This window comes from Columba livia, chromosome 14, assembly GCF_036013475.1.
Source record: "Columba livia isolate bColLiv1 breed racing homer chromosome 14, bColLiv1.pat.W.v2, whole genome shotgun sequence".
Lineage (NCBI taxonomy): Eukaryota > Metazoa > Chordata > Aves > Columbiformes > Columbidae > Columba > Columba livia.
This window is the reverse complement of record NC_088615.1, coordinates 2,944,025-2,951,820: the sequence shown is the minus strand read 5'-3', so window position 1 is coordinate 2,951,820 and position 7,796 is coordinate 2,944,025. Positions and strand designations below refer to the sequence as shown.

Genomic DNA, 7,796 nt, shown 5'->3' with positions numbered 1-7,796 from the left:
TTTACAGACCAGAGGAAGCTAAGGTCAGCTGTACTGGAAACCTTTTAATGTCATATTCAAGACCAACTCTAGTCTTGAAGCCTCGCCTAGGTTGTATAAATGGGTTACATTATAGGTCTCTAGTAAGAGGCAGAACAGGGTGCAAACCCACCTTTCCAGAGCCCTATATCAAGGTAAGAAAATGTATATCATAAAGCACTTAATGAGCATTAAGCATCTACACCACAACCATCCCTCTGTCCATCTGCAGCAGGGACGACTAATACACAGAAAGAGAAATGGAGGCACACCTTACAATTAGTGTCTGAAAACATGATCATGTAACCAAACCAGTGTGGCAATCTAATCACTTGTGTGCAAAGAAGGTCTCTTCAGCAGGAGAAATTATACTATTTCCAGCAGAAAAGGGGAAAAACTTATTCTTACGGGAACCAAAGATTTTTGGGCATGGAAATAAAGAGTTTACAACTTACCATTGGCAAAACCTCACAAATCTAAAGAGTAAAGATTAAAAGATTGTAGAAACAGTAAAACTGATAAACAGATATGATTTTCTCAGCTTTGTACAGTAGTCAGCAGTCAAAATGTTAATCCAAACCCTTAAATGTTTAGTTGAAACATCCTCTAGAGGTCCTCAAAATTTTCCCATCTGTCAGTTTGAGGACCATCATTTTATTTCATTTACATTGTCTTCCTCACACACACACACACACCCTTTTAATGAATTGCTGAAGCTGCTCTAGCACATAATGAAACCTGACATGGCCAAATGTTTTTAGAAGTCTACGCCCTGCTTAATTTGAAGGTGTTTTATCTGGACATTCAGCCACCAACCCACATGCTCTTCAAAGATGAGAGAAACTGGAGGTCAGACTGGCTTATTCAGGGAGGAAATAGCTTATTCTGAACCAGCCAGTAAAGTGACCACTTTGATTAGCTCCATGTAAAATAACAGGATTTGGCCCAGCCATTGTTTTTCCACCTAGCATTTCACAGAAACCAAGGAAAACAGTAGTTATATCAACTTGAAACAGCTATCAGGTCACCAGGCATCTTTCCCTTCCAGGTCTCCAAAGCACCGCAGGCTTGGAAGAGCCCCGGTGCAGGCACCTGATGTGTGAGCGCTGTGCAAGCCCCAGTTCAGACACCTGCACAAGGGATGGGAGGAATTTGGCTTTGATAGGAAACATCAGGGGAACCAAGGAAGAGGCTGGAAAACTGCTCAAGTCATCTCTCAATGTTCAGGGACGTTACTTCAGCTGCTAACTACTATTTCCCTATACAGTGTGCCTCCTCCCTGCGTGTCTTCAAGTCACAGATAGAGAATTTTCCAACAAAAAACAAACCTACAGTTTGTCATTCCCTCTGGAGCCAGTGTAACTTCAGAGAGGTCAGGATGCTGCTTTTCTTTCTGCATTTCCAACAGGATCACGGCTGATTTCCCTCGTCCTCAAGCACAATGGAGCCCGCGGGACACAGCTGAGTGATTGGGACCACATCCCACAGAAAGTAATAATACTTCTCCGCATTAATGAGGTGTATTTGTTACTAGAGATGATAGTAATTGATTAAAGATGATGAAAGAATAAAAGAAAAGCTCTGAAATCAAGAGTCGCGGGCCCAGCTCTCACACGTGCAGTTTGAGCTCCGCAGATGCCATGCCGGGAGGTCTGGCAAAGGTCAGGTCTGCGGTGAAATGCCCCCTTCCCATACAAAAGCCGATTCGCATCATTACGGTCTGAAGGGAGGAGTGGTATGGACAGTCTGACTTGAACTAAGCTTTGGAAACCTGAGAAGACTGCACAGGATTAGTCAGTGGGTAACACAAAACCCAAAAGCCACAATTACCAGCCAAGCAGCAGCCGCTCTGCCCAAATTGCTCTCAGCCATCCCAGATGTTGTATTTGTGGGAAACAGCGAGCAGAGAGCACCTGATCCCACCATCTACCCCAGAAAGCAGCTCCTGGCTGGCCCTGACCAGGGAAATGAACAGATAGGTTTTCAGCACCGGCAGCTCTTGAAATATGTGTCAGGAAACCCACGGGGTGGGCAGTGGAACAAGGTGGGAGAGGGGTCTGATATAACCAAGTTAAAAACCCTCAGTGAAGGGAAACCAGCCCACATTTGTGTCTATTCTTGGATACTAAAGGGCCTTTTAGACATCTGAGACATTAGGGATCACACTTGCTTGATGCACAAGAGATGCTTTGAAACAGCTACAGCCTTTTTATTCACATAAACTCCCTCTGAGTTGCCGTTTCTTCTCTCTGGGCAGACGTTTGCACCAAGGTTTTATTTGGCTTCAGGGCAAACATGAGGCTTAGCAGGAAAGCACTGTCAAACAGACCCCTCTCCTAGACAAGTAATTTTGAGAACAAATAGCTCCTTCTTAACCCACACGGGAGTCTGCCAACCCCTCTCTCCCTGCTATTCTCGGCTTTCCGGCTTATAAAGGGTTATGTGCGACCTAAATGACTGGCTTGTCCTTCTCAGGCCGGTTGGGAAGCTGAACAGGTTTCAGCTGGCAGAGCTGTGCTGCGGATCCTCACTGCAGGTTACCCTGCGACGGTAGTGGGAAATGTCCTGTGACCTCCCAAACAGGACTCAGGCTGGTGCTGCAGCATTGCAGGGCAGGTTTAAATACCTCAGGTGCTGCACAAAAAAACCCAAACATGGCAGTCTCTGCCCTGAAGACCCCACAGACTAAATGCAAGATGATGCTACAGGCAAAAATAAAGGTGCAGACATATTTTTTAAGTAGTAGGATGAACATCTGGGTAGGATGCTGTGAGCTAGGAGGCTGTTACGATGCCAGACCTGGGGCAGTGGTTGGAGCATGGGGACATCCCAGCAACAGGAGCTCCCCAGTCATCTGTCCCTGAGCGCAGTTCAAGAAAGTAGTTTCCAGCTGAGATTCCTATAAGCCCTACCCTCAACTTTAGTTTCAACTAAGCAATGCAATGTTTTAGATTTGCTATGAAATCTCTGTATTTTCTGCTTGCTTTCAGAAATCCACATGGAACTTCCCTAATACTTCAACTTGAGCTACAGTTCCACTGTTATCTTTGCGAAACAGGCCTGACCTTTATCTCACTTACCTGAAAATAGCCAGTGTACATCAAAATCCACAGGACTGGTTAGGGCTCAGTGCTAAAACATGAAGTGTTGTGAGCTCCATAGATCCATAAGATAGCCAAAGCCAGCAAACAAGATGTCATATCCTTACATTTAAAATTGAACGGAACTTCACAAAGCAAGAGAATTTTTTTTAAAGTATTTATAACATGCAGTGAAATTAGATTAGATTAGAAATTATATTAGATTCACTTCAGTGAAACAAGCAGGACAAGGAGAACTGGTCCATCACATTACAAGTTGCACTCAGTGTTGTGTGAGCCACCTTCTTTCAGGTATGAATTTGGGGTGTACTTTAGAGATGGGTAGCACCCAGACACTGAAATCCCTGACTGCACTGAGCACTAGTTATGAACAGTGTCAATGAAGTGACGTTCTTAAGAAATAACGTACAATCTGATCTCAGTAAAACTATCGAAGTCTGGCCCTTCACTTGTGTTGGCCAACAACTGTGAAAAAAGAGGTGCTGATGTTCTAAGAGAGCATCTTGGATTCGGTAAAGAGAAGAATAAATCATGCAGCAGTCACTCAGTAAAGGAGTTAAAAGTCTTCCCCAGAGCCGTACGACTCTTTAGAGAGCAAATGGGAATGATCACATATTTCCAGAGGCATCTGATGAATTCTCTATTTTTGTGCACTTTGCTTCCTCCCTCTGCTACCCGGAATGCCCTTTCTCCCCTAGAAGCAAAACTGTAGCCTTAAGGCTGGACACTGAGAGAGAGTGGAAAAAATAAAAGAGGGGTCATTTCAGGGAAGCATCCCACAGTTCAGCTGCTCCTCATAATGCACCTCAACTATCAGGACGTCATCTAACCAGAGCTCTGTGCACACCCGGAGCATTCCTCACAGGAGCACCAGGATCTGTGCTCCTCTTCCAGCAATGAGTCACAGGCGTTCATCCTCAAATGACCATCAGCTTCCTACGCTTTAAACCTGATGCAGATGCAGAAGACTGCTCTGACATTTCCAGACAGTGTTGCTTGCAAAACATCTTGAGACTCTCTTCCCATGACATTTGAGACTCCTCACAGAGCATCCTTGTCTGTGGCCTTCTGGCAAAGAACAACACACATAGAAAAGACTTGACAGGACCTTCCTCAAATGAAAGGTATAACTGAGAGATAACAGGATGAATTGAAGCAAGGGAGAGTCTTATGTTATACTTGATGACTTGCCAAGCAACATGAACACCTAGCAAGACATGCCTCATCCTTCCACTCTTGATCAGAATAAAACATATGCAGCCTTGGAAATGCGACAGTATGCAAAAACTATGAAACTGTGCTCTTGCCATTCACATTTGCTTCCTGAACTTTACCCAGCAATTTACAGGCCCTGTTCCTAGAAAAAAGGGAGATTGTCTCCTCTTTCTTTGCATGCAGATTACATGAGAATAGGGGGAAAAAATCCTTTGACCTTTCAAGATGTGGTTTGCAAATCTCCCCTCCATCTGAGAAACTCTGGATGGGTAAATATTAGTAATAATCTCTCTGCCTTGGCCAGAAGAAAATGGAGAACAAAATGAACCCTTATGTTGGAATCATGGAACTCTTTTGCCTCTGCCCTGCCTGTCCAACACAGACGCCTTGGCATGCACACAGCACCTGGACAAGCACTCCTGCTTCCCATCTTCTTCCTGATGAGACCACCCATGGGCAGTGGAGTACCATGGATTCAAGAGGAGTTTGGAGGGGTACACTGGCCATACACCCCATCTCCATCACTGGAAGGAGCTCATGCCATGGAAATAGCAAGAACACATTCCACTGGTGCAATCAAAAGAACATTGACCTCATTGGGACCTAACATTGGTGCTATTATGATGTTGGGGTGAGAAGTGTCTATTTATTCTCCTTTCACTTCTTGTTAAAAAGCACAGCCCATGTCAGAGCTGAGGAGAGCTGCAACACAGAGGAGACATTATTCTCAGCTTTGGATTAAGATCAGTATTTTAATGAAAGCACTTATTAGCCCCAGCTGGGGCTCAATTTTCCAGTGAGTTGGGAAAAAAAAAATATTGCCCTGGCCATTCTTCTCTGGGGATTGTGCAGAGACATCTGAGAGTATCAATTACTGATCATAATACTCTATTGGAAACCAACAGCTGGGGAAAAGCCGCTGGCTGGAAGCGGCTGGATTGCTTTACATTTTAAAGTATAGTTCTTGACTATCCGATGCCCATTCTTTTCCCGCTCTGGGACCTTGACCACTCTCCACAAGCTGCAGTGACTGTGCCCTTGCCACCCTCTCACGCCAATGCCACCGTACCAGCCAGCAGAGGAGGCTCAGCTCTCTGCAGAGACCACAGTTGGCCTTGGGCTGCCTGATGCAGAACCAAGCACAGCCTCAGGGTCCTCCTATGGGCTGTGCACATAGATCAGAGCCACCCAAATCCTTCACCATAGGGAGAAAGATGCTTGGGGTACTCCCAAAAGCCACAGAAACCCAAATGGCCTCTTAGCTATTTGTGTGTCAACACAGGTCACTGACTGAGTGGGAGATATGGCAGGGTAATTTCTGATTTTAGAGCCCTCCAAGAGCCTTAAGTCTGAATTCACAAGCATCCCATACAGCCCTGGGGGCAGAGGGAAGGATGCCCAGGCATTTAAAGCAATCTTGTGCTGGCCAGGTCTGCTGCAGCCCTGTTCTCCCATGGGAACATGTCCTGTCACCCAGGCAGGACAAGGGTGACAAGGGGAACTCACTGCTACGCAAATAACTTGGTTTTGACAAAATTACTGTGTGGGAAGGGAAACATCATTCAGTCAGCTGAGCATACGGGTCTCCTCCTTCCTCATGCAGTTAGGGGGTAGAGGAACAACTACATGGACATGAGGTTATTCCTGGAGAACACAAATGCTAACGTGCTCTCTGAATGTTTGTACCATCTGGTACCAAGGCCCCATTGAAACAGGCTTGGGAAGATTTGTAACTTAATGCAGTGGTGAAAGAAAGGTGGGTAAGGAAGGACGCGGGAGCAATCATGCAGATCTGTCTGTGTGTCCTTGTGGCATGGAGTGCTTTGCACGGGACATATGGAGGAAGACAGACCCTGAGCTGGGATCTTGCGGTGCAAAATAAAAGATGATGGCATCTCAGCACCTCATGCAATAGCTGATACAGGGTCTAACACAAAATCAGAGCTGGGGGAAGCTGTTATTTGGAAGTTAAACATCAGTACATGCACAAGAGGTTCATAGCAAGGAGCCGATCTCTGCCTTGTTCAGCAAGCAGGGTATGGAGATGTGCACATGTGATGTTACATTTACAAACTGGCAGAAGGTAAAGTGGCCAACAGCAGTGGGTGGGATGTGCCCAGAGCCACCAGGTCGCTCCTTGTGGCTCCCAAGGGTGCAGAGGGTGGCAGCATTTGCTCCGGCCCTGAGGGATCGAGCAAGGGGCAGAGGGAGAGACATTCACAGATGTGTGTCAGCGATTTCTGGAAGAGTTTAAAGCTGTCTGCACGTGAACAGCTGCACTGAACCATAATGGATGGTCACTCTCAAAGGCAAGCTGTACGCTTCCCAACAGAACAGGCTGTGTGTGTGTGAACCACATGTCACCCCAGGGCTGGAGGCTGTGGGGAGGACAAGGGGGATGGGAGGGACGCCCACTTGCCGGGTTGAAGGTTTCACATTCTTTCAGTTGTAGTGGCTGGAGTTATTTTCCTCCACTTGGAATTTCAGATCTGGGTGGATTTTATCAGAATATCAAATCAATGAAATGCTCTAAATGCTGTTGGAAAACAAACTCATTCGAGGAGCTGATCCCCAGTGAGCCTGGGACCAGGTAGCCTGGGAGTTTCAGGAGAAAGCAAAGGAAATCATAGGCACTTTGGCTTTGGGAATAGAGATACTCCTTGAGATTTGGTTAACTTTTTTATTCCCTTCATCATTCCCACAGCCAGTCCATCCCAACTGAACTGGGAGCCTAATTCTTCACCAGGAGGAGAAGAGAATATGCATGAAAACCAAACATTAAAGGCCTTTCCCACATTTTAAAAGAGAAGATAAATCCTCCCTCCTGACTCTATGCTATTTTCACAGCCCTGTGATAACACAGGGGCTGAAGAGGCACCTCTTCGGACCGCAAACCCAGCCTAACATGACAAATTACGTCTCCCACAAACACCCTCCAGCCAGGGACACAGCGCAGTGTTCGCAGCTGCTCGAAGTCCAAAGGCAGATGCTAATCGTCATCTCATGGAAACAAGCAACGAGCACCTGAAAAGAAACCAAGTCTGAGCATCACACAGACCAGCCATTCAGCTCCGGCTAGCCCCATTAGATTTGGTTGACAAAAGAATCCAATGTGCACATTTATAATTTGCCAAAAGAAAAAAAAAAAAAAGAGAGAAATGAAAAAAATAGGAAGAAAAGCTTTCCCTTCTGAATGGAGAGTTCCTGCGGCCCAGCCTCCCTCCTCGTCAGCAGACAGGGTGGAATTCCCAGGCTAGGGGGGAAATCTCCTGGGGCTGATCATGTTCTTAAAGGCATGTTCCCAATCAAGAAGGCTGGGATGAGGCATAATAATTGCATAGGCTGCCTGAGAACTGGCTTAATATCCCTCAAGACTGATTTAACCTAGTTTTTCATTCTGCTTTCACATAAAAAAAAATAAAGATCTGTCTATATCTTGATATACTGCAAATCAGGAAATGG

The 7,796-nt window shown here is 45.8% G+C and overlaps 1 long non-coding RNA gene across 2 annotated transcripts in view; it reads right to left on the bottom strand.

Moving 5' to 3' along the window:
• Nucleotides 1-4,635: 4,635 nt before the first annotated feature.
• Nucleotides 4,636-7,796, bottom strand: part of LOC110363948 (uncharacterized) — a 61,099-nt gene continuing 57,938 nt past the window's right edge. For both annotated transcript variants that reach the window (XR_010466093.1, XR_002422360.2), the window contains exon 5: nt 4,636-7,358. This is a non-coding gene — a long non-coding RNA (uncharacterized LOC110363948). The remainder of the gene's footprint in view (nt 7,359-7,796) is intronic.